The sequence below is a fragment of the Vulpes lagopus genome, chromosome 1, assembly GCF_018345385.1.
Source record: "Vulpes lagopus strain Blue_001 chromosome 1, ASM1834538v1, whole genome shotgun sequence".
NCBI lineage: Eukaryota > Metazoa > Chordata > Mammalia > Carnivora > Canidae > Vulpes > Vulpes lagopus.
The window spans coordinates 89504352-89529804 of NC_054824.1; the positions used below are offsets into that span (position 1 = coordinate 89504352).

General features: G+C 35.4%; 1 pseudogene; it reads left to right on the plus strand.

Moving 5' to 3' along the window:
* The first annotated feature begins 24810 nt into the window (after positions 1-24810).
* On the plus strand, positions 24811-25116 carry LOC121473848 (annotated as a pseudogene).
* The last annotated feature ends 337 nt before the right edge of the window (positions 25117-25453 follow it).

A 25453-nucleotide genomic window follows, 5' to 3' on the forward strand; every position in this document is an offset into this window, starting at 1 on the left:
GCTAGAAAATATGACACTAGGTGAAATAAGCCAGTCAAAAGAACACAAATGCCATGATTTCATTCATCTATAGATATTAAGAAGCAAAACTAGTGAGTAAATGGAAAAAAAGAAAAAAGAGAAAGGCAAAACAAAATAGACTCTTAAGTATAGAGAACAGAGGGATGGTTACCAGAGGGCAGGTGGTGGTGGGGTTATGGGTGAAAAAGTTGATGGGATTTAAGGAGTGCACTTATGTGATGAGCACCCGGTTTTGTATGAAGTGCTGAATCGCTGTATTGTACAACTGAAATGAATATTATACTGTAGGATAACTGGAATAACAAAAAAACCTACAACAAAAGGAAAAAATAGTAAAATACTATTTTTGGCCCTCAGACCCCTAATCTGAGTTCATCTGGATCCCCCAAATTTGACTTCCCTCAACCTAAATATCTAAATGTCTTCTCTCTCCTTTACTTATACTCTCTCTACACTAATTCTTCATGGTTATTCAACCAAGTAGGTTTATATTCAGATGATGGTAAAGAAAAAAATCATTTTACCACTTACTGATGGGCACAGTAAGTATTCATTTAGTCATCCATTCATTCAATTTATTTATTTAAAGTTACTCTGTCCAAAACGCTGTGATAGGTTCTGCAAGGAATAAAAATATACAGAAGACACAGCCCACATAATCAATACATATTACCTATTAGACAGCTAAAAGGAAATACTACAGAAACACGTTATTCTAACATTTGGGAGTTTCTTTTCTTTGAATGTTTATTTTTATCTGCCATGATACAGAAAATAAATAATAAAATGGGAAAAAATAAATAAATACTGAGAAGGGCTTAGCAATGGCACTTGTTCTGGGTAATAGTGATAGCTGCATTAGTAACTCTAGTCAAGTCTTATGGGAACCATTTTTCATTGCAGTGACTTTTCATATCTCCGTCTTCATTTATTATGTGCTGATTTTATAACATGACCTTCAGAGGACAAGCCTTTTTCTAAGGTTTGTCCCACTTTTCCTCTTACTTGACAAACTTTTACTGAGAGATCATAATAGTTGGTAACATTTATGGAATTCTTTCCATGTTCCAGTCATTATTCCAAGCTTTATATATATTAACTCATTTATTAATGTACTACAGGTATCACCTTAACTTTCCCCTATAAATAAATGACGACCAACTAAGATCTCAATTCTACAACCATATCTAAACTTCCACCACTTCAATAAGCAGCTCTACAAGATATTCCACAGCCTCTTCAATCATATGGGGCACCAAAAAAAGTTTGTTATCTTCTCAAAAACCTGTCCCTCTTTCTTTAGTGTTATCTTGGGAGAGGACTCCACAACTATTTAGCTGATCTCACCATAGGTTTCTTTCTTTTCCTCTAAGTTTGCATTGGATTAATTCATTGGCAAGTTTTATAGACTCCAATTATCAAAAGAACTTTTACATCCTCCCAGTGTTCCCCCACCACAAGAGTGGTGGATTATTTCAATAGTCTTGTAGAAGTTTCCCCTGACTCCTGTAGAAAACTTGAACTGCCAGACTAATTTTCCTAACATATTTATATCACTCTTTTGCTTGAAAAGTTTCCACATTTCTCCATCACATATCATTCAGGGATTAAAAAACAAACAAAAACAAACAAAAAACACTGTATGTGTAGACAAATGCCAATTCAGACCCACCTAGCTCTAGCACAGGGCTACCTTAAATTATGTTAGTCATGACTTTATAACTTGACTTAATTACTGGACACCGAGTATGAGTCTGTTTATTTCTACAGGTTCATGAAAAAAAAATCTTTAAAAAAGATAGGATTTGAAATCAAGCACTAGGACACAGAGTTCAAGGGATGGTTTCTGTGATTCACTCACTGTTCCCTGGATCTTTTAAGGTCTCATTAAAGTATAGACAGACTTGATTTTCAGAATTTCATTTTTATGACCAAATTATTTGGGTTAAAAATCTGTATTTTTAAAATTTAAACATTAACACTTTAAAATATTAAAACATTAAAATTTGGCATCATGAATTACTCATAATTTAATACAATATAACCAAGTGACATATAAGAAAATGGATATTATTCCAAGTATTCAATTTTGCTAATATTCTCAATATTCTTATTTGCTTTAAAACAATATTTTAAGTAAAATAATTAGGCTTAATTTTGATTTTTGATGTGGTTCCAAAGAAGCTAAAATAGCAAAATGAGACATTATCCTATGAAATCCATCTATTTCTCTTTCTACATAGAAAAATACATGCCTTATGCTCTCATTGAAAAAAATAATAATAAGGATAACTTAGGATTGAGGTATTTGAAATGAGGGTTTTCTTTCTGCATAATGATTGGTAATGACTTATAGTAAGATGACGTACAGGTTGTTGACTTTATTATATTTTTTATACATAGCATTTTCCTATAATGCATAAACAGAAATTCCACCCCTCCCATAAGACTTGATGCAACCTCTGTATCTCTTGAATTTCTATACCTTTTTCTTTAATATAGGCTGTTAAAGTGTGTCTCACTAGAATATGTGACCCAGTCCTTGACTCACAAATTTCAGTTCCAGTCAAGTTCTCCTGCTGTTATACTTTACAAACATTTCAGTGAAGTTTCCATCAATAAGCTGCTACAAACACTAAAAGATAAAAATATTGTTTCTAACAATACATAACTCATTCTTTGTGAAATATGTAGAATTTGTCAACAAATCTGCCTTCGATACCAAACATAAGAGACTACAGTCACCCATCAGAGCAGAAGCACTGTAAACAGAAATATCAATATGCTAGTGAGGGCAATCCAGTGGGCTCCTGAAGCTACAGCTTCAGTTTTTAGTTATGTAGTTACATAGTCTTATTAGCTCACCTTTACTATATTCTGATCCTCTTTCTTTTTTTTTAATTTTTATTTATTTATGATAGTCACACACACACACACACACACACAGAGAGAGAGAGAGAGAGAGAGAGAGGCAGAGACACAGGCAGAGGGAGAAGCAGGATCGCGCCCTGGGCTAAAGGCAGGTGCCAAACCGCTGCACCACCCAAGGATCCCTGATCCTCTTTCAAAAGGGTAGTGTCAATGTGGTGAGGTGTATGAATCTAGATAGAAGTGTTTCCTCATAATCTCTCCCTCTAATGCCCCATAAAGCCTCACTCTTTATGAGTATCCATTCTTCATGCTCCCTTTACCCACTGTTGTCCCATTGTCAATGTTTGAATGTTCTGTGCCAAAAAAGGTTGAAAAGAAGCTATTCTCAAACTAACTAGGCTCAAGCAACAGAAAAGTCAGGATTGGAAAAGTTAGGATTAGAAGTCAAAGCATGTATTATTATAGCCACGGTGGAAGGACTGTGTGTGTATGTGTACTTTATCTCTTTCTTTATCTATTGATATATCTATCACCTATCTATCTATCATCTATCTATCATCTATCAACAAGAGGGACAGAGGGAGGGGAAGAGAGAAAAAGAAAGTAAGCAAGCTATTAAACTATGGGCAAATATCCCCAAAAGGTGCTTGAAATGTGGATTCACCTATGATGTACAAACTGAGTTATAGGGTAGAGGGAAGAAAAAACATGTTCACATGCTGAACTGACGACAATGTACTTTTTTCACCACTGGCTTTTTTTTCTATCTATCTATCTATCTATCTATCTATCTATCTATCTATCTATTCATTCATTCATTCGAGACACAGAGAGAAGCAGAGACATGGGCAGAGGAAGAAGCAGGCTCCTCATGGAGAGGCAGAGGCAGGACTCAATCCCGGGACCCTGGGATCACAACCTGAACCAAAGGCAGATGCTCAACCACTGAGCCACTCAAGTGCCCCATCATTGGTTATTATGTAATTTTTTGAGATTTTATTTATTTATTCATGAGAGATACAGAGAGAGAGAGAGGGAGAGAGAGAGAAGCAGGCTCCATGCAGGGAGCCCAATGTGGGACTCGATCCTAGATCCCAGGATCACACCCCAGGATGAAGGCAGGCATTAAACTGCTGAGCCATCCAGGAATCCCTGGTTATTATGTATTTATATCAGTCTTGCAATTTTCTGGAACAATGCTCACCTTTTGATAGGGACTGGGGGACTGATTGAGGGGTGAGTGGGGTAGAACTTGTGATTCTAAACTGCATCTGTCATAGATGTTGGACATTTGGATGAAAGAAGGGATGAGAGAGAGACCTGGATTAAACCTGATTAATCCAGATCCCATTGTAACGTGTAACAATTAGAATTCTATTGTGGAAAAATGTTGTATTGTGGAAAAATGGTCGTTTTTGCAAAGTGAGGGTAATTTTTGTCCATTGTTCATAAAGGAATTTATGTTAGTTTGAGCACTCCTTAATTTGAATTTCTTTTAAATTTTACATTTTGGGGTTATTTCTATAATTATTTTTTGCAAATGTGTTTTAAAATTCAGGATTTATTTTTTAACTAGATTAATCTATGTTAACTAACTTTGTACCCAGTTTGATCCAATCTGAACTGAATATGATTTGGACTTATGCATAACCTCCATTTCTTCCACTACCACAATCATTTGAGAAATAATTGTAATTGTTTTTCAAAAGAGTGCACTACTACTAAGATGTTTATTAATAGTGATGTATAACTTATAGAACTATTTATATACATAACTTCATTTCACCTTCACACGTATTGATTGAGGTGAATAAGATTGTTGTTTTCCTTCTACAGGGAACAGACCAGACACTTAGAAAGATTAAGTAACCAGGGTACATTTTTAAGGTTCAGAGTGAAGCTTTAATAGTGGAATTAGTGACAATTAGCAGCAATGTGATTTTGTGGAAAGGGTCAAAGAAAGGTGGATTCTGCACCATCCTTTAAAAGTTACTGTGTGACCTTGGCAGGTGATTAAACCCAGTGAGCTTGAACTCTATTGGCTGTCACACAGAGATAATTACCTCACAGGAATACCATTAATGTAGAAATAATATATTTAAAAAGCAAATATATGGGCATGGTGCTTACTTATTATGTAAGCAATATATTTTCATTCATATTACTGTTACCACCCTTCCTGTTGAACACATAGTAGTATGTCTTTTCTTCACATTCAAAAAACATGAAAACCAGGCATCTCATCATGGAACCTCTCTCTGTCTCAGTGCTGGGGTTTAATCAAATAGATCTAGAAGAATAGCTCTTGGCTTTGACACTTTCATAGCAGAAGAACAATTTTTCTGAAAACCTTCAGCTGAAAAGTCTATACCTAAATGGGTGGGGGTAAATTCTCTTTTTTAAAAAATGATTAAAAAGTACAACAGAGTAAGAGCCAAACTGGATTTGAGACATCTTAGAGTCTAAGACGTCCTGAATCTGCTTAGTTCCAAAGATGCTCATGGAGGCACCCAGAGTAGACCAAATCAAAAGACTTTATAGTAGGGTTCTTAGACCCAAAGCCAGCAATGGCAAAGTCATATAAACTTATTGGAGAAACAGTCTCACAGGCCTGTAAGTTTCAGAGAAGCCATTATACCACCCTGGGGACAACAAGGCAAGAACTTCTGCCCGAAGCTTTAGTGTTGCTGAAGAAACAGAATATACTCCCAGTTTCTTTCCTTTAAACAAAATGTCAATAGTAGGCATAGGATTCTACATATTTTAAAGGAGAACTGTTGTCTTTCTTCTGACTACCACATTTCTGAAACCTAAAAAAGCTGATAGGGAAGTAAGTACCTTGGACACTTGGTGCCACAAATGTTTATTTTTAATTAATAGATTAATACTGAAAACACAACAGAAGACCAAAGTAAAAAGAAGTTGGACACCCAGTGAAAGTGAGCCCACTAACTTTAGTGAATTCCACCATGCAAACACAATAAAAAAATTCAAATGTTACTAGCCTAGATAGTCATCAAAAACCACAGAAGAATATAAAGTACTGTTGTTTTGATATTCTGAAGAGGTTCCTCAGGTTGAATTGGCAACCTTGGACTGAAAGAAATTCAATTAACTTTTCCAGATCTTAGTTTGTATTCATTTATCTTAGAAAAGAACGAAATTAAAAAAAAAAATACTCTTTTGTAATATCTTATTTCCTTATGCACTCTCTGTTCTAGATGGTGCTTCAGGTATCATCATTCCATAATTCATTTGTATGTTAAGTCTCCTTAATATCTTCACTAGTAGATTACCTGTGTTATTATTTAATTAAGGGATAATTATAGGACGTTGACATAATAAAGCACTCAGATGAATGAGCAATTCACTTTCAAGTGAAAAGCATTTAGATGTATCTGTGCAACTGGAAAATAATCTCTGAATGAGAGGAGCTCAGGCTTGGGAAATGATAGTGATCTTCAGAGACAACAGACATATATCTGACTTTGAAAGGTTAGAAATATTCAGAATCTCTCTCTCTCTCTCATTTACAGAGGAACAGAAATTCCAAATTATCAGCATAATTTAAATGTGCCCTGTTGACTTAGATACAGAGTCGTTCATGATCTTTTACATGTTTTAGAAATGACAAAGCAGGAAATACAGAAGCATATAATAAGACTACAGAGTAAGAAATATTCTATTGCAAAAGTTAGATTAGCAGAGAGTACAGCAGAGATTTATATGAATATAAATTATATTTATATATATAAATTTATATATGTATATATATATATGTATACACGCACACACACACACACACACATACACATACACATACACACACCATACTAAACCTGTTTTATAGGTTGACAATTTTTGTGTCAGAAGCAGAGATTCTACCGTAGTGGAAAGGATACATGACAAAGCTGAAAAGCAGAATATACACGCTCATTAGATTTAAATAAGAGAGTGCTGTAAGATCTAGACTGTGCCTTTGGAACTGAAGATAGGATTAGCATTTTTAAGTATGATTATCAGGGATATTTCAGGGTAATCATACTCTGATGTTAGTTCAGGGCTGGGTCCTAATTAGTAAAATTTGATGTCAAAGAGAGCTATTTAACAGAGTCTAAGTAGTTTCATTTTTGAAATCAAGAGCATGTTGTATTTCAATATGATCATGAATACGGTCATAATTAATTACATTCTTTACAGTACAATTGTGAATTTCTGTTTTGGGACAAGAATGCAAAAATTTCCACTGTCTTCACCATTGGGGAATGAATGGATCTAGAGAATAACATCATTTTCTATAAATAAGATTCAACTAGTAATGTTCTAATTATGTATTCGAAGTAGGTACATGTCATAATACAAGTTTTATGGTCATTTCTAAATAGCCTTCTCTAATTTGTACTGCTTATCATACTGATTTGGAATCAATATTAAAAATCAGGTGCAATTATCTTTAAATATCAACTGCCATCTTGATGGAATTTTGAAGGATCTAAAGTCATGCATCCTATAGGTAAAGAGTCACAGAACAAAAACAATTTTGTTATCCATGTCCACTTAGGAACAAACTCTAGTTGTCTAAATTGCAATTGACCATTAGTATACCTAAAATTGTGCTTATTAAATAATCAAAGAATATAAATAAATAAATAAATAAATAAATAAATAAATAATCAATCAATCAAAGAATGGCACTTTGTAGTCAGTGGCCTATCACAATCCCTGGCCCTTCTTCATGTCTACTGCTCCTTCCACCTCCAGACTCTCTCCTTTCTAACTACCAATCATTTTTAGCAAGTAGCAGTTAAGATTACAGTGAGCCAAAGAGGAGACACACACACACCAAGCAATGTCAAAAGCAATAATAAGAATATTTATAACTTAATTAATCTTATGTACTAGTTCCTGGGTATAAACTTTATATCATAGTGTTGTTTGGCAAATTAAATGTTATAAAGAATGCAAATGGTTTATTATTTACTAACCTCATTTATCAGAAAAGGATACCAAATTGGATGATGTGCCCAAGATCCCACAAGTTGATGAGCTGAAATCAAATGTTAGTATTAGGACTCCAAAATTCCGGTTCCACCACTATACTTGAATTTGAAAATAGCACAGTCAATTTTTAAAACTGCCTGAAAGTAAACTGATTAGTAAGTGATTTTTCAAGGCCTAAAAATGACTTTGACCATGTCAGTTACATGGTGAAATTAAAAAGAGATGTAGAAGAAATGTTTTTTCCTTCTCAAATTAAAAAAAAAAAAGTTGTGTATCTTTCACTCAGTCCAATGAAAATATATTCATTTATTCAACAAATATATTTTTGAACCTACTACATGCTGTGCCACATACTACTCTAAGTACTTCAGATAGTACTTGAGTACTCACCTTTGTTAAATTATATTCTATGAGAGAAAAACATTATGTTATAAAGTAATTTTTTTAAATCAACATATTTATTTTTAGAGAAAGAGAGGGAATGTATGAGGAGGGATGGGGGCAGAGACAAAGAATCTCAAGCAGACTCCGCACTGAGCACGGAGCCCTCTGCCAGTGCTGGGCTCCATCTCACAACCCTGAGATCATGACCTGAGCCAAAATCAAGAGTCAGACATTTAACTAAGTCACAACTACCTCCAGAAGGTAGTAAACTTTATAGAGAAAAGAAAAATAGGATGGAAGGGTGATGAGGAGTTGCATTCTAAGTTGAGTAGAGCTGAAAATCCATATAAAGCATGTCATATGAGCAAAAACTTGAAAATAATGAGGGAGCAAGTCTTATAAACACTTGAAGGAAGAGCTCCTCATGCAGAGATAACATTAAGGCAAAGGCACTGATACAGGAAAATGCCTGGCATATTCAAAGAGCCAGGAGACCAGCATGGAAGGAACAAAAATGGCAAGAGACACAGTTGGAATAGACAGAAGCCAAAAAATTAATGGGAAGACAGATCTTATAGGGCATGTACACCATGAAAAGGGCTTTGACTTTTATTCTGAATGAGATGAAGAAACATCAGAGAGTACTGAACAATGGAAGGACATGATGAAATTTACATTTAATAGTATCACTCTGGATTCTCTGTTGAGAATAGGCTCCAAGGGGGTAAGAAAGAAACTGAAGAAAGAGGGAAGCTAATGGTAGTGCTTTGGTTGAGAAATGAAGCAGTCCCATCGTGATGGCAGTGAGGGTGGTGACAAGTAGTATAACTGAAGATCTTATTTGAAGATAGGGACAAGAGGATTTGCCGGAGGATTTGATGTGAACTATGAGTTTCCTTTTCCACATGTTGAGCTTGAGATGCCTATTAGACATCAAAATGGACATGAGATGACAGTTAAAATACGTATTTGACATATTAAGGAGAAGATCAGGTTGGAAATGAAATTTTAGGAGTCATCAGCACATGGACATAATTTAAAGTCACAGCACTTGGATAAGTGAGTATGAACTGAGAAATAAAAAGCTCAAAGGACTGAATCTTGGGACATTCTCAAGAAGTCTGGAGGTCAGGAAGAGGAAAAAAGAATGAGTAAAGGCAAATGCAAAGGAGGGGCCCACTGGCCGTAGAAAACCAGAAGTGTACACTGATGTGGGAAACAAAAGCAAAAGAAAAATTAAATTTCCTTACTATCTACAGCCCATTGACAAGTCCTTGAAACAGGCAGAGTGACATTCCTCTAGGAATTCAGCTGCCTCCATGTTCATACTTGGCTAAGGGCAAAAGGCAATCTTAGCCCGACTCCCAGGATCCTGTAAGTCTACTTTGACATATGAAAATTCATTTGGAAAGTTCCTTTATCTTTACCCCCCAGATATGTTGGCAGTCATCCCTGAAGCATATGACCCACCAATGTATATCTGAAGGATCTCATGACTAAGGTTTTATTAGACAGTAATAAATGATGTTTTCCTAACAATGCTTAGCCCCCTCAGGGTCTGGGAAATCTTCCTTCCAAAATTCCTTAGAGATTTATGGTATCCCTAACCCCCTACCAACTTAAAAGTATATAACTGACCACTTCTCGTGACCCCAATGCAGCTCTTTCTGCCCACAGGTCCTGTCCCCAGGCTTTAATAAAACCACCTTTTTGCACCAAAGATGTTTTAAGAATTCTTTCTTGGCTGTCGGTCCCAAACGCTAACGTCTTCCCTACATCACACACCACTGGGGAAAAGAAGTATTCGTTACTAAAGGTCTAAGTAAGATCAGGACTGAGCATTAACTTTTGGATTTAGCAACATGAAAGTATTTGGTTATATTAGTTTCAGTGGAATGCTGGGAATGGAATGTTTATTAGAGTGGTTTTAAGGGAATCTGGGAAGAAAAGAATTAGTAGTAGTGAGCACTGATTCCTTTTTGAGCATTTTTCTCTAAGGACAAACAGTGAAATGTTTGTCAAAGGGCTTAAAATCAAAAGAATATTTTTTAAGATATGAACATTAGTATATTCGAATGTTTGATGGGCTTGACCCAGGAAAGAGAAAATTCTGCTGATGTAGAAGAGACAGAGGAAAATTGTTTGAGCCACATGCCTGAGTAAGAGAAAGGGGCAGGATCTTAGTACCTAAGTGAAGAATGTACCCTTAAAGAGTAATCGAGTTAATAAAAGAAGGGAAGCCAGAATAGAATGTGTAGGTAGGAATGCTGGTAGAAGAAATATGTGGCAGACATTCAGTGGCTTGATTTTTCCCAGCAAGAGATTCATATTTGAATCTCTTGCTGGGAAAACAATAGGACCTCATGCAGAAGGCAACATTTTTGGTTTTCCTTTTGTCCCCACCCACAGTTTGGCAATTTTTTTTTTTTTTTTGCTATACATGTTGGGTTTTTTTTCTCATCCATTTCAGTTTTAAATGCCTTTAACATACTTCTAAAAGACTTGAATGCCTTAGGGCCTTTGGTAGTAAATACCCTCATTGAGAAAGGCAGCACCAGAGAAGCTACAGCCATACTGGAATTCAGCCAGAGGCACCAGGAAACCCTCTAAATCTCTGACTCTGCATTCTTTTCAGCAGTACCAACTTCCCACAGGGGGAGAACACTGGGGTTCCTGGCAATAGCTGCTGAAGGTGGAAATAACAAAGACAACTGAAAAATAACAGGAGAGGAGGCACTGTTGCTCAATAGGAGATGTCCCTTCAAAAAAAGCCCTCTTTTCAGTATTAGTCAAGTTGGCAGAAGTACCAAAAAAACCATTATAACCTGAGATAGACAGACGCTGTGCTGTTCTATTTATTCCCACTATTAACAATGTAGAATTTAACTCCTCTGACCCAAGAGGTAACTGCAGCCACCCCTGAAAATTATCCAGTTTTAACATTGTTTAGGAAGTGAGGATATGGGCAGAATTTACTGAATTTATTCATATTCAAAAAAAATTTCAGAAGCAAATATAGCCACTATTTCCTATGAAATAAGTTAAGTGAATCTTCTCTTGCTTATGTAAAAGCTTCCATGTAACTGGAGAGTTTGAAATAATGGTGGGCTCTTTTGTCTTTAAGAAAAATAAATATCTTTTCTTTTTACTTTTAAAGATTTTATTTATTTTATTCATGAGAGACAGAGAGAGAGGCAGAGACACAGGCAGAGGGAGAAGCAGGCTCCATGCAGGGTGCCTGACGTGGGACTCGATCCTGGGACTCCAGGATCATGCCCTGGGTCAAAGGCGGGGCTAAACCGCTGAGCCACCCAGGGTGTCCAGGAAAAATAAATATCTTTCTGCATTTACAAATCCCATTTGCTGGTTTGCTAAAGGCAAAACTAAAAGATGATCTCCTATACATTTTTAAAAATTTTCTTTAAGCTTTTTTTAGGGAAGGTTATTGTCTCTGGCACAAGATCCTTACTGCAAACCACTATTACGTTCCACGTTCTGCTAACAGTTTGGTCTAAGGAGAGAGATAATATGCGTCCTCACCACTGACAGAAAGAAGTGAAACGTATCTGTTAAATTCCTGTCCGTTACCTCCATACATTTGCATATTCTTAAATGATTGGCTTAAACATAGGAGCATGGGGAATACTCTAATTCTGTCACAAATCATTTTTAGTCAGGTTTTTAGCTTAATCATTGAATATAGATGTGGATGACTGAATATGACATATAATTAAGCATTCAGTCTATAGTTATTAATAACAAAGAAGGTACAACTTGACTTATGTTGGCCCATTACTTATCTTTAACTTTACTCTGATATTTTTTTAAAGTTCAAGTAAGTAATATAAAAAAAAAAAACCTGAGGTTCATATAAAGATTTAAAGAAATTTTACACCACAGTGAGTTGAGTCAAAAGGAGAAAAACACTTTTACATTTACATAAAACACCTATGAATCATCAATGACCTTTCAAAAATTGTCTTAAATATCTACTCCAAGACTCTTGGCTAAGCCACGATCAAAGAGCAGTAAATGGTCTGCATGAACCTAAGTATGATTTGAAGCATTTTAACAATTCCATTCAGATGCTACTCTATTATCTAGACAAATTAATCATTATTTAGATGCACCACATCAATATATCAACCTTGTAACCACATACCACTGGGTATGTGTTGTTTTTCCTATAAGGGTTCTAGAACATGGAATAGAACTGTTCAGATGAATCCTCTTTGTAATACACACCTATAATTTCAATACCTTTTTAAATACCTGTTTTTAAAAATACTGGATTGGCCTCAATCACCAGTGAGTTATCTGATGTGATATATGTCCATTTACTTTTTTTTTTTTTGGGGGTTTGGTTTTTGTTTTTCTTTCACTGACTTTCTGGTGCAGTGTATAACTTTGGGATATGTGCTATGCCTGTTACACTTCAAGCTTCTAGGAGGATTTAATCAAGAAAGAGGAAAAAATATTATTTTCAAATGACTTAATACAAGTCTCTTGACAGTATCCTATGCAGTGTTGCCATGTTCTTAGTAAACTCACAGGCACTTTTTTTCAATACACTGTGATTTCTCATAACAGTTCTTTTATAATCTTTGTACATTTAGCAAATGTTTCCTGTTTTAATTATTTTTTTCCACCAATCAGCTATTCACTTCTCTAACTCTCCTTTCTCCAATCTCATTTAGATAAGGCAATAGCTTAGATATGTTCAACAGCTCATCCTTGTCTCTTAATCATGTCTCTTCCCATTTTTTCATGTAGATCATATTCTCTTATTTTATTTTTTCATTTAGGTTTCCTTTCTATCTACCATTCACCTTATGTCTCTTTTCTTTGGTTCTTAGTCAATACAGAGAAGAGGGAAAGGAGAGAAAGAGAACTAACATTCCAAACTCATTCAACCAGGAAGGTACCACACGAGGTGCTTCATGTCTACTGTGCAATTTAATTTACATGGCAAACATATAATGTATTCAGTTCACAACTGTGTATATGTTATATATGTGTGTATATATATACTAGGATTAAACACTCACTTGAAATTATAATTTATCCAAGTTATATATTTATTAAGTGGACAGAATTCAAACCCAGGTCGCTTGTCAAAACTTGTTTATCTCACTTTGCCACTGTCCCACCAATATCACTAGGAAGAATTTAGTTACAAACCACTTGTCCCAGTATTTCTGTTCCCAACAGGGTCCCTCTGCCTACTGGAGTGCCACTAGGACTTCCTCTTTTAGACATTGTTACTATTGGGCAGTTGGTGCTTGGAGCATCTACGTGTCAAAAAGTGATGTGCTCCTTGATACCTTCCACATGATGGTGACCAGGCTTATTCTATCTGGTGGTAAAGAAATGCTTTTTACCTTTTATTATTTTACTTTTCCAAATGGATATACAAAGAGTGTGGTTCATGCCCTAATATTGTCAGAGAGTTTGTTTTGCTTTGTTTTTAGTGAAACAACTTCTAGCACATAAGACTAACATCTAAGCCCAAAGAGATCTGGATCTGGCTATAAACCTAAATGACCATCACTACAATAGAAATGAAGAATTTGTAGAGGTCATATTTGTTCACTTGATTCTTCCTTCTCTTATGACTCTGCTCACTGTGGTGTAAAATTTCTTTAACTCTTTATGTGAACCTCAATGTATTTATATTACTTATTTGAACTTTAAAAAAATGGTATATTTTTTTCTAAAAGACACCCCAGTCCCTCAAGCAAATGTGCTTCTAATAAGACACATCTCATACCTATCAGTTGGGATAAAAATTACCAATGATAATTTATTTAAGTAATAATCTATGATAATTGCAGTTTTAAATCATAAAGTGGGAAAATATAGTTCTTAGCTATGATAAGTCTCTAATACATCTATAGAAACAGGCTGTAGGAACATAAATATATTTTCTTTTAAGATTCATAGACCAAAAGCAACTCAGCAATGAATCTAAGCCCATTCTGTGTGAGAAAGACATACATACTTTCTCTTTCCTCAGAGGTAGAAACCAGCCAGGATCTTATTATACTGTTATTTTCAAGGCAGATAAAACCCTTCAGGAAAGCTCAAGGATAAAGCAATCAACCACATTTTAAGAGTAATGCCACATGTGAGCTGTATATTTTAAGTATTGGGTAGTATATTTTGTTGTTTTTTTTTAATTAAGTCATTGATTCCAAGCTCTGACAACTCCACAGCTGATTTATGTTTCCTAATCAAAGAGCAATTAAATCATCTTATGCAAAAAATTCTCATCAATTAATGATATAGCATATGATTGTTTATATGGGTTCAACTTTAAGAATCATCAGCATAATTGAGAAAATAATCTTTAATATCAAATATGCAAAAACTGATAGGACAATGATGTTAAGAGATCATAAGAATCAAAGACATTCAAACACAATTGTACTTAGAGAAAAGAAAAACACGGTGACCCTGAATTTGGTTCTTTCTTCTGGTGTCTTGAAAAACTATAATTCACATAATTTCACACCACTTTTCCATGACACATCCTATCATTCCCTGCAAGTAAGGACTAAGCTTTTGTATTCTATTCACGGACCTCAGGACATGAGCACACAGCTACCTCTAACTCTGAAATCAATACATGCCGATCCATATGGAGAACTCAGCATGAGAGATGGTGGGGATGAAGAGCATCTTGGCTCCATACGTGCTCATAGAACCAACAATGTGTTGCTGTTATTAAATTTGTGAGACATTTCTCATACATTTTAAACCAACTTTTCAAGTACTATCTTGTAAAATAAGTATCCTAAAAATGTCTCCACATACCCACCTTCAGGATTGTCAGAACTAGTTGTGCGCATTAGAATGAATGCAAGGTTATGGAATTGATACAGGAAGAAGCTACGGTCACTACCAGCCTCTTGGAGAATGCCTCAGGCTGAGGTGGTGGTAGGGGGAACTCATCCTGAAGAAGGAAAGAATCAATGTGCTTTGACTCCATCCTGGTAGAACTTGTAAGGAATAGCACTATAGGGGACACTGTGATGTGAGAGTATCACTCAATATTCTCATACCCAGATACACAAAAACTTTCATAGGTTAATTTTTTCATTAGCAATTTCATTCATTTATTTGTTTACTCATTCATTTTTATTGTGAATCCACTGTCTCAGTGAATCACAAAACAGACCAGATAGTTGTTAAAAACCTACATACCAAAAAAAAAATAAAAATAAAATAAAAAAACAAAAAACCTACATACCGGGTAGTCCGGGTGGCTCAGTGGTTTAACGCTGCCTTCAGCCCAGGGCCTGATCCTGGACACCTGGGATGGAGTCCCACGTCAGGCTCCCTGCATGGAGCCTGCTTCTCCCTCTGCCTGTGTCTCTCTCTCTCTCTCTCATGAATAAATAAATAAAATCTTAAAAAAAAAAAAAAACCCTACATACCACTCCTTATTCTTTCCCTCACACTTCCCCTACATTCAATTTTCTGGTTTCTGCCTCTATGAGCCCCAAACATCACTACCTCCTGAAGGGATCTTCAATAGTCATCCTGACCTAAAATAGCCTCCCACAACCACTTTATTTCCATCACATCTCTTTGTTTATATATTTCCTTCTAATTGCTTAGCACCATCTGTCATATCATGTTTGTTCTCATTCATGTCCAATATTTCCCAAAAGCAACCTAAAAACAACTTTACGTATTATGGGTATTGTATACATATTTATTGACTGAATGCTTTTGCTATATGTCTCAATTTCTCAAATTATTTAAGAGAAGGCTCTAAGGCTGAAACATTGCTGTTCATTTGGGAGACTAAAAAAAAGTGAATAAATCTATTAAGGAGAAGGCCCTCTGTCTCCTCAGTGGCAACAATACCTGGGTCAATGTAAAGAGAGATGATACCATGTCAAATCCCAGGAGCAATGTCTTGTTTTCTTCTGAAATGGTAGTAGGAAAGTCAGTCACAATTGCATACTGAAATACTGCCTCATGAATTTATAGTGTTATACATGGGAGAGGTGAAAGATAATGGAAATCAAGGATCCTACAGAGGAAGGACAGGACCAGGAGTTCAAGATGATTCCATCAGAATAGGACTTAGAGGGCAAGGCATTTCCTCACCTTGTGATCTAAGAAAATAGAGTTACATTGGGCATAATAATTTATTCAACAAATATTTATTTAGAATCCACTATGCATTATTTATTGTCATACCCCTAGTATTTAGCTGATATCTTGAGGCATGTCCTGCCCTGAAGGAATGCACAGACATGCTTATAGTCCGCATTTTATTTTGCTCAATTTTTAGTTAATTATAGTATCTGGCATAAAGTAGACGATGTTGGCTTTACCCTATGTTACAATCTGTAGAGAACAGATTATATAATCCTTCAATTTGGTAGCAATAATCTATAATAATTGTAGTTTAACTTTAACTGAGGGTACTTGTTTAAAGTAAAGCATATCAGATGACATGGGTAAAATTAAGAGTACACTTATCATGATAAGCACTGAGTAATGATGTATGGAATTGTTGAATCACTGTATTGTAAATCCAAAATATAACACTATGTTAACTACACTGGAATTAAAATTAAAAATTTAACAATAAGCTTGTTTCTGACAACAGGAAATCCCTGATAACTTTTACATACTTATACATGTAAAATACTTAAAGTATAAATGGGTGCCTGGATGGCTTAGTCCATTAAATGTCCGCCTCTTGATTTTGATTCAGGTCACAGTCTCAAGGTCGTGAGATCAATCCCCACGTTGGGCTCCCCACTCAACACAGAGTCTGCTTGAGATTCTCTCCTTCTCCCTATGCCCCTCCCCCAACTCAAGTGTGCTCTCTCTCTAAAATAAATAAAATCTTTTTAAAAATTAAAGTACGATATGTATACATCCAATTGGAGCCTTAATTTTCACGTAAGTATCTCTGATATGTTTCTAAATTATAAACCTTAGGAACACAGCTATACATATACATATATCATATACATAATAACTCAGCTTCCAATTTGTCAGAATTGGAGGACAATTGCAACTACCAATTGTGAAGTGAAAAGGAGACATCTGCCCATCTAATAAAATAAGGTAGTGCTTCCAAACCTTAATTTACAAGAGATTACCTCAGGATCTTATGAAAATGCAGACTAAGTAGAGTAGGGGTGGGGCCTGAGACGGAGTTTCTAATAAACTCAAAGATTATGTCAGGGCTGATGGTCCAGGAGCATACAGTGGTTTCATATTTGAGTTAATGGCTATTGATGTGAAAATTAAGAAGTTCAGAAGTGGAGTTTTATTAATATTTTTTGCTAATTTAGATAAGCAAATTGCTCAGCTTACTGAAAATATGTTAAGAAAGAAGACAAAAAGAATGGTGGATGTACTCTTATAGGAGAAAGCTCTGTTCCAATACAAGAAAAGTGGTCATAAGTAAGTTTGCATCCAGAAAATGCATGTTTTAAAAATTCACCTTGTGACTTGAGTAATTCTTTATAGACTCCTACTTGGACTTCAATTTTGATACAGAATTTTGGATCAACATGAGAGACGGAGAAGGCCCACAAACGCATCAGGCAACCTGAGCTGCATTCAGTTCTCACTGAATGGCTGCTTGTTCCTACAGAACAGTAATTTGTCATCAATAGTCACTTCCTTCCCTAAGTTTGTGTTTGTTGACATTCTTCCACACCAAAAGGATTTTGTTTAGAGATGCTGTTTAATGCCAAATCTCCCGTGATATCACAGAAAGACATAATTTACTGAAATAGAGAAAAAAGACCACAAGTGAACCTGGCTAGCATTTTAACACTAAAAGAACCCAGGGTATCATGTTTTTCATCAAGTTACAGGGGAGTCAAATTCTCTGCCAGAACTAATAGCTGTTCATCTGTTGAACTAAAATCTATAAAGATGTATATTCCTTGGATTTGGGGATCTATTAAGTCCAATTTGGAAGCTATAGGTATACTTATGCTGTGGCTCAAGCACTGTCCTCACAGTGGAAAGTTAATGTGGTTCAAAACACATTGGCAAGAGATTTCAGTTTTGTTTCTGCCTCTCTCTGAGATCACACTCCTCCCTAGAGAGAAAAACATGACAACCCAAGAGATCCTGAGTGAAATCAGCCTGTTTGTAAAAATCCTTCTTCTATTAAAGGCCATGTTTTCTATGTCCTCTAGGACCATTATTGTGGTCTTTCAATTTTTCACTTACTGTTTTAATAATGTTACTGGGGCACAAAAGCACACACAGATGAGTTCACAAGGACTATCACGGTTTAAAGGTATTCCAAGTGCTAACCAGTATTTTCAGCTTGGTCATTTTACTTATAAAGGATCTCTGAGATCAAAGACAGGAATTCTGAGTAAAGAATTTATACCCTCACTTTCCATTTATTATATCATTTTATTATTTGATAAGAGGAAATACGTGAAGGAATTCTATTCTTCCAATTGGTATCCTGACGAGTATTTTCAGATTTCTTTTTTACCTGGTAGACTCTATTTCTCAAAACTCAAACACAGTGTGTGTATATATCATGCTTTTTGTTTTTTATTCTTTGTAGGTTTTTTTTGCTTTTCCCAGCTAACGAAAAAAACATCCTTCTGTGAAGAACAGGGACAAAGAAAGTATTTATGCTTTCCTTCCAAGAACTTAAAATGTTTCCACACATTAACCACTTTTCAAAAACTCTCATAATGTAAAATAATAATACAAATTTTATTTATTTTTTTTTAATTTTTATTTATTTATGATAGTCACACACACACACACACACACAGAGAGAGAGAGAGAGAGAGAGGCAGAGACATAGGCAGAGGGAGAAGCAGGCTCCATGCACCAGGAGCCCGACGTGGGATTCGATCCCGGGTATCCAGGATTACACCCTGGGCCAAAGGCAGGCGCTAAACCGCTGCGCCACCCAGGGATCCCAATAATACAAATTTTAAAGGTGATTATCCTATTTTTAGGTATTCAAGGACTAAAATAATTAATTGCCCAAGGTTGTAGAGGCAAATTGGCATCAATGTTGAGGCAAAATAGAATGCCTGATTTGTAACAAGTTTCAAAAATATTTATTGCCTAGATTATTTGTGAGCTCTTTGAACTCAAATTCATGCTCTAATGGTCTTTTGTTGTTGTTGTTAATTTACCTCACTCTTACTTAGGAAGGTTTTTATTTCCTGGATGTCATTAGATCCTCAATGTAGAAGTTTCTAAGCCTCAGGCTACATTTCATTTAGACCTTTCTTTCAGAAAACCTCGTTCCATGTGTACTTTCATCTTAATCCATGGATTTATATATAGGTTTAGTAGAATTTGACATTTTCCCACAATTTCTCTCCTCTGGTAGTTGCACATCAGGGATTTTTTTTAAGGGTATTTTAACACCAAATATGCCTTGATAGGCCATTCGTATTAATATCTAATCCAAATTTATATATGAGTCCTCTTGCTAATTAGACAGATTTGACTGGTAGTATTTCTAAAGAACAATTCAACTGGTTGATTTAACTTATTAATTCATTACTTGTTTAGGGATTCTTTTCTGCTTATAGTCCATTAATAATATTAAAATATTAAAGTTAGAACATTTATTTAAGCAAGTTGCAAATATTTCAAGGTAATATAAAATGAAATACAGAAATTTACTTGCTTTGTTAACTAAACAGAAAGATAGCCACTTTGATGGAGATGTAGCATGCTGTGGGGAAAAGAAAACTAGGGACTTTGGTTCTAATCAAAACTCTTCTATTCAAATTATGGAGCTGGGAAAAGTTAGCAAATTTTTTAAACTTTATGTTTTAAATTAAATTTAGAGTTAGAGAAAAGTTGCAAAATGGTGGAGAATTCCTGTATATCCTCCAGTCAGATTTCCCTAATGTTAACACCATATGTAACCATAATACAACTATAAAACCAGGAAATTAACATTGTTACTATGCTATTAACTACACTGCATATTTTATTCAAATTCCATCCATTTCTTTTTACTATGACTTTTTTCCTCTACTATGTTTTTCCATGTTTTCTTCCTCAAGATCATAGCTTATACCCCATATTTTATCTGTTATTTCTCTTTGCTCTTCTCCAATGTGTGATTTTGCTTTCTCTCCCCTTTCCTTTCATGAACTTGATGTTTTAGAATACCCATTATTGATTTTGTACAATGTTCCTCAATTTAGGCCTGTCTGATGTTTTGTCATAATTAAAATCAGGTTATGATATTTTGGTGTAAGAACAGCAGAGGAATGATGTTCAGTCTCATTTACTCCATTGTTAAAATAAGGTTAATTAAAAGTTTTTAAAAATCTTCTATTATTTTGTTCTGCTTTGCTTTAATTTTTTGTAGTGTTAATCTTCTCTTATTATAAGAGTAATTGACATTTAAAGAAAAACATGGGCACCTAGGTGGTACAGTTGGTTAATTGTCTGACTCTTGGTTTTGGTTCAGGTCATGAGATAGAGCCCCATGTCAGGCTCTCCCCTCATATGGAGTCTGCTTGAAATCTCTCTTCCTCTCTCTCTGCCCCTCTTGCTCATTCTCTCTCTCTCTCTCTTTCTCTCTCTGTTTCTCCCTCTCTCTCCAAAATAAATGAATAAACATTTAAAAAATAAAGAAAAACATATTTTAGTATTATTGTCTCCTTGGGATGGAGATACTAACTTTATTATTCAATTGCAACTATGCTTAACACACTATTGGCATTTTTTAACAGAAAAATGAGTAGGTTTCTCAAGAAAGTCAGCTTTTGAGAAAATATATCCAGAGATCTTAGAAGCCATGTCATAAAACAAAGTTAGCTAAGTTCACCTAAATCATAGCATGACTATGTGCTATTTTTCCTCTTTTATTTTTTTTTCCTCTTTTAGAAGCCTATTATATTTATAGTTTTCTTCTAAATACTGGCTGTCATCTTCTTGGCCACTGACAACTTGCCTTTATATCACATAATTTAGTATATTTGAAATGATTATTATTTACTATTATAAAACAACTCACGAAATACCTTATCTTTTAGACAGAGATACAGATAGTGTTAGTATTCTATTAGACAAAAAATGTCAGTAACAAGCAAGAATTGAGCATACAATAGTTTTGAAAAGTTATGAATAATGCATATAAATAATTATAGGCATTACAAATGCTTGCAATATAAATAATGCCTAAAGAACATTAGGGAAAGTCTTAATACAAATACAAAAAGTTCCAAACATCTAAATTTAAGAGAATAAATATTCTATTTCTTAGTAGAAGGAGAATTCCAAACATCTGCAAAAGATTCCAGGAAAATATAAAGTGTTTCTGAATTTGTTCTTGCTATTCTTTCCTTCCTCTCACCCTCCTATCCTTCCTTCCCTCTCTTATTCCTTCCATTTTTATTGAAAAAGACATTACAAAACAATTACAATGTAAAAAGTATGATAACAGAGCTCTACAGAGACACTATGAGAACACTAAAAAAAATAGGAATATTTTATTTTACCTGAAACCTTTGACTGCCACTGCTGGTATATCAAGGGGAGAGAAGGTTATAACAGGGATGAAGGAAGTAGCTTTTATAGAATTCTTCACTTAAACGTGTAAACTAATACTTACTCCTCCTGACATAACAAACTTCCAGGATCCACATACACAACTAATTACAGCAAAAAGTCTAGGAATAATCTTTACCTATGCTGCATGTGTGTTAACCAGAAGTGGTAGTAGGATGATCTGATTATGTAACCAGTTTACAAACTAATCCATCCTGGTTTTACTACAGAAATGAACTGCCTGCTTGTTAATAATTTTAGTAGATAACTTTTTCAAGCATTTACTATGTTACATAACAAAGTTAAGAATTTTATATTATCTCAATTAAATCTCACAAAAACATGATGAGATGAAAATCATTATGATGGCAATTTTATGAATGACCAACAGAATTTGGAAAGGTAGGGTAAATTGCCCCAAGCTGTATAATATGTAAGTATCAGAATTGATATGTGACTGAAGACAATCTGACCCAAAGACAAAGATTGTCTTCATAATAACCATAAGCTATAGACATATTTCTTCATCAAGAAAGTAAGTGCTCTTACAAAAGGCATAATCATGGTATCTAAACTCATGTGTTTCTGGATTCACCAGATTCATAATATTTAAACTTGGGGGCTTGGAAGAAGAAAGATAATTTCATTTTTTTAAATTTATTAAGGCTAGATAAAGATAAAAAAGCAAAATAATGAAGAAAATCATAAGGAAAAGGGGAGAAATAAATTTGCATTAGAGAATTCAAAAGTCAAAATCTTTCTTTAATCTGATTAATATACTTTCCATTTAAACTCTCAAAGTGGAGGCTGTTCAGGATTTGGTCTCTGTAATTTTGGAAAAGATCAGAGAAAGTCATTAACTTTCACAATCATAATAAATAGAGGATCACTCTATTTTGACATATGTATATGATTTTCATGTGAATGCATGAAATCACACTGTATTTCTTATTCAAATACTAAAGTATTACGGTGAAAATTTCTCTTTGCCCAGAACTCGATGTAAAGTGTGTATGGAAAGCAAAGCCACACTTCCTCAGTGTCAGCTTGCTAAAGGCACTGGGTTCAGAGATGAGTACAGGATTCCTTATTCTATCTCACGGGGAGAAGATTGTGTGTCCATTATTTGCATATATTACCTGCATTAGTGAGGAAGGAAGAGCCTGAACTTTTCTAAAGTAGATGAACAGCTTCTTTGAAAAGATAATTCAGGATTCATGGTACATTAAATCCCAGGCTTTGTACCTGGTCCTGCAAGTTGAAAGACTTAACATTTGTAAGAACTATTTTTGCTGGGTATCTGTCCAAATTATCCAATATCCTGTGCCCTAGATTAAAGAGCAAAACTTTCTTGGAAAAAATCTTGCGGATATATAAATTGATTAAAACCTGCAATAAGTAATGATTGTTATAGTTAGAAGTAGATGACGTACTCATTTCTAGTTTCTCATGTCAAATATAAACTTGGCTGTAGGGCAGCCCGGGGGGCTCAGCGGTTTAGCACAGCCTTCGGCTCAGGGTGGAATCCTGGAGACCCAGGATCGAGTCCCACATCAGGCTCCTTGCATGGGGCCTGCTTCTCCTTCTGCCTGTGTCTCAGCCTCTCTGTGTGTGTGTGTCTCTCATGAATAAATAAAATATTTTTAAAAAATAAAATAAACTTGGCTGTAATTCCTGTTTTATGGCAAAGTCAGCCTATAGGTTTCTCTGTTATATTAAAGTTGTTAAATTATTATCCATTCCATGACTTTGCTATGTAGAAATTAAAAAGACAAGTGAGGGGATCCCCGGGTGACTCAGTGGTTTGGCGCCTGCCTTTGGCCCAGGACATGATCCTGGAGTCCCAGGATCGAGTCCCATGTTGGGCTCCCGGCATAGAGCCTGCTTCTCCCTCTGTGTCTCTGCCTCTCTCTCTCTCTCTCTCTCTCATGAATAAATAAATAAAACTTAAAAAAAAAAAAAAGACAAGTGAAACATGGTAAACATGGTATCTGCCAACACAACAGGTAAGAATAATAAGATAGATACACAAAATACAAAGAAGGTTAAGTGGCTTAAGAAAAAAACAGATGGGGCACCTGGGTGGCTCAGTCAGTTAAGCATTTACCTTCCGCTCAGGTCGTGATCCCAGGGTCCTGGGATCCAGCCCTGCATTTGGGACCCTGCTCAGGGGGAAGTTTGCTTCTCCTTCTCCCTCCCCACCATTACTTCTCATTCTCTCCCTCTCTCTCTCTCAAATAAATAAATAACTTTTAAAAAAATAAAAATAAAGATAAAGAGCAATTTATAAATAGAGAGAGAAGAGATAAAGAAATTGTAAGTTTGGGGTAGCCTTAAAAACTTTCTGGATGAGAAGTGTTTGAGATTAATTTTACGGTAAGTAAGGAAGGAAAGAAGGCATTCTAGAGAGCAGGAGGGGAAGAGTGAAAAAGGAGGAAATGCATAGTACCGGTGTGTTCAGGTCCTTTGAAGATTAGAGTACATAGGTGAGGTAAGTGATAAAGTAAAAAAGGTTATTAGCAAAAATTTATTTAAAAGGGAAAATTGAAGATAAATTTGTGATTTAAAATCTACTGTATAATGGTGGCTTTATTTAAAGAAAGGAGCAAAGCAGGATAATGCAGTGATTTTAGGAGCAGGAAAGTGATATATACTGTTATTAAAATGTTGAGATCATATTCAGCTAATAAATTACTGAACTCTACATCTGAAACTAATGACTAAAGACTTATATGTTGGCTAATCGAATTTAAATTAAAAAAATAAATACAGTATCTGCTTGAACATTTGAGCTTTTGAATTATGATTTGAACCTTAAAAGACGACGTTGAGAGAATAAGGGCTGCAGTTATAAGATTTGATATCAACCTCTCTGGGTCTTCTAAATTGTATGGACTTAGGCATGTCACAAACTCTTTATTCACTGTTAAAAATGGAGATTAAAAGTGTATTTCAGTCTGTCATGGGAGCCACGAGGGAGCAGCAGCCATGGCTCTGTGCTATCCCATGACATGGGCCTCGACAAGGGCCACAAGGTGACTGAACATGAGCAAGCCTAGGCATGGCCACTGCCGCAGCGCCTCACCAAGCACACCAAGTTTGTGAGGGAGATGCAGCTTCCCCCCCGCCTCATACAAGGAGCATGCCATTGGATTGCTCAAGGTTTCCAAGGGCAATCGGGCCCTCAGGTTCATCAAGAAAAGGATGGGGACATACATCTGTGCCCGGGGGAAGAGAGAGTAGCTCACTAACATCCTGGCAGCCATGAGGAAAGTAGCAGCCAAAAAGGATTGAACCCCGTTCCTCCATGTGTAATAAAGCCTTTTTGGGGAAAAAGAAATGTACTTCAACCTATAAAATTCAACAAATCCAAAATGTTGATAACGTGTGCATACAAGTAACAGTTGAAGCCATTAACTAAAGCCAAAGACCATAAGGGAAAGGAAGGAAACTGAGTGAGGAAAAATTAGAGAAGGAGACAAACCATGAGAGACTCCTAACTCTGGGAAACAAAGGGCTGCAGAAGGGGAAGTGGGTAGGGGGATGGGGTGACTGGATGTTGGGCATTAAGGAGGGCACATGATGAGATGAGCAGTGGGTGTTTATAGTATATGTTGGCAAATTGAATTTA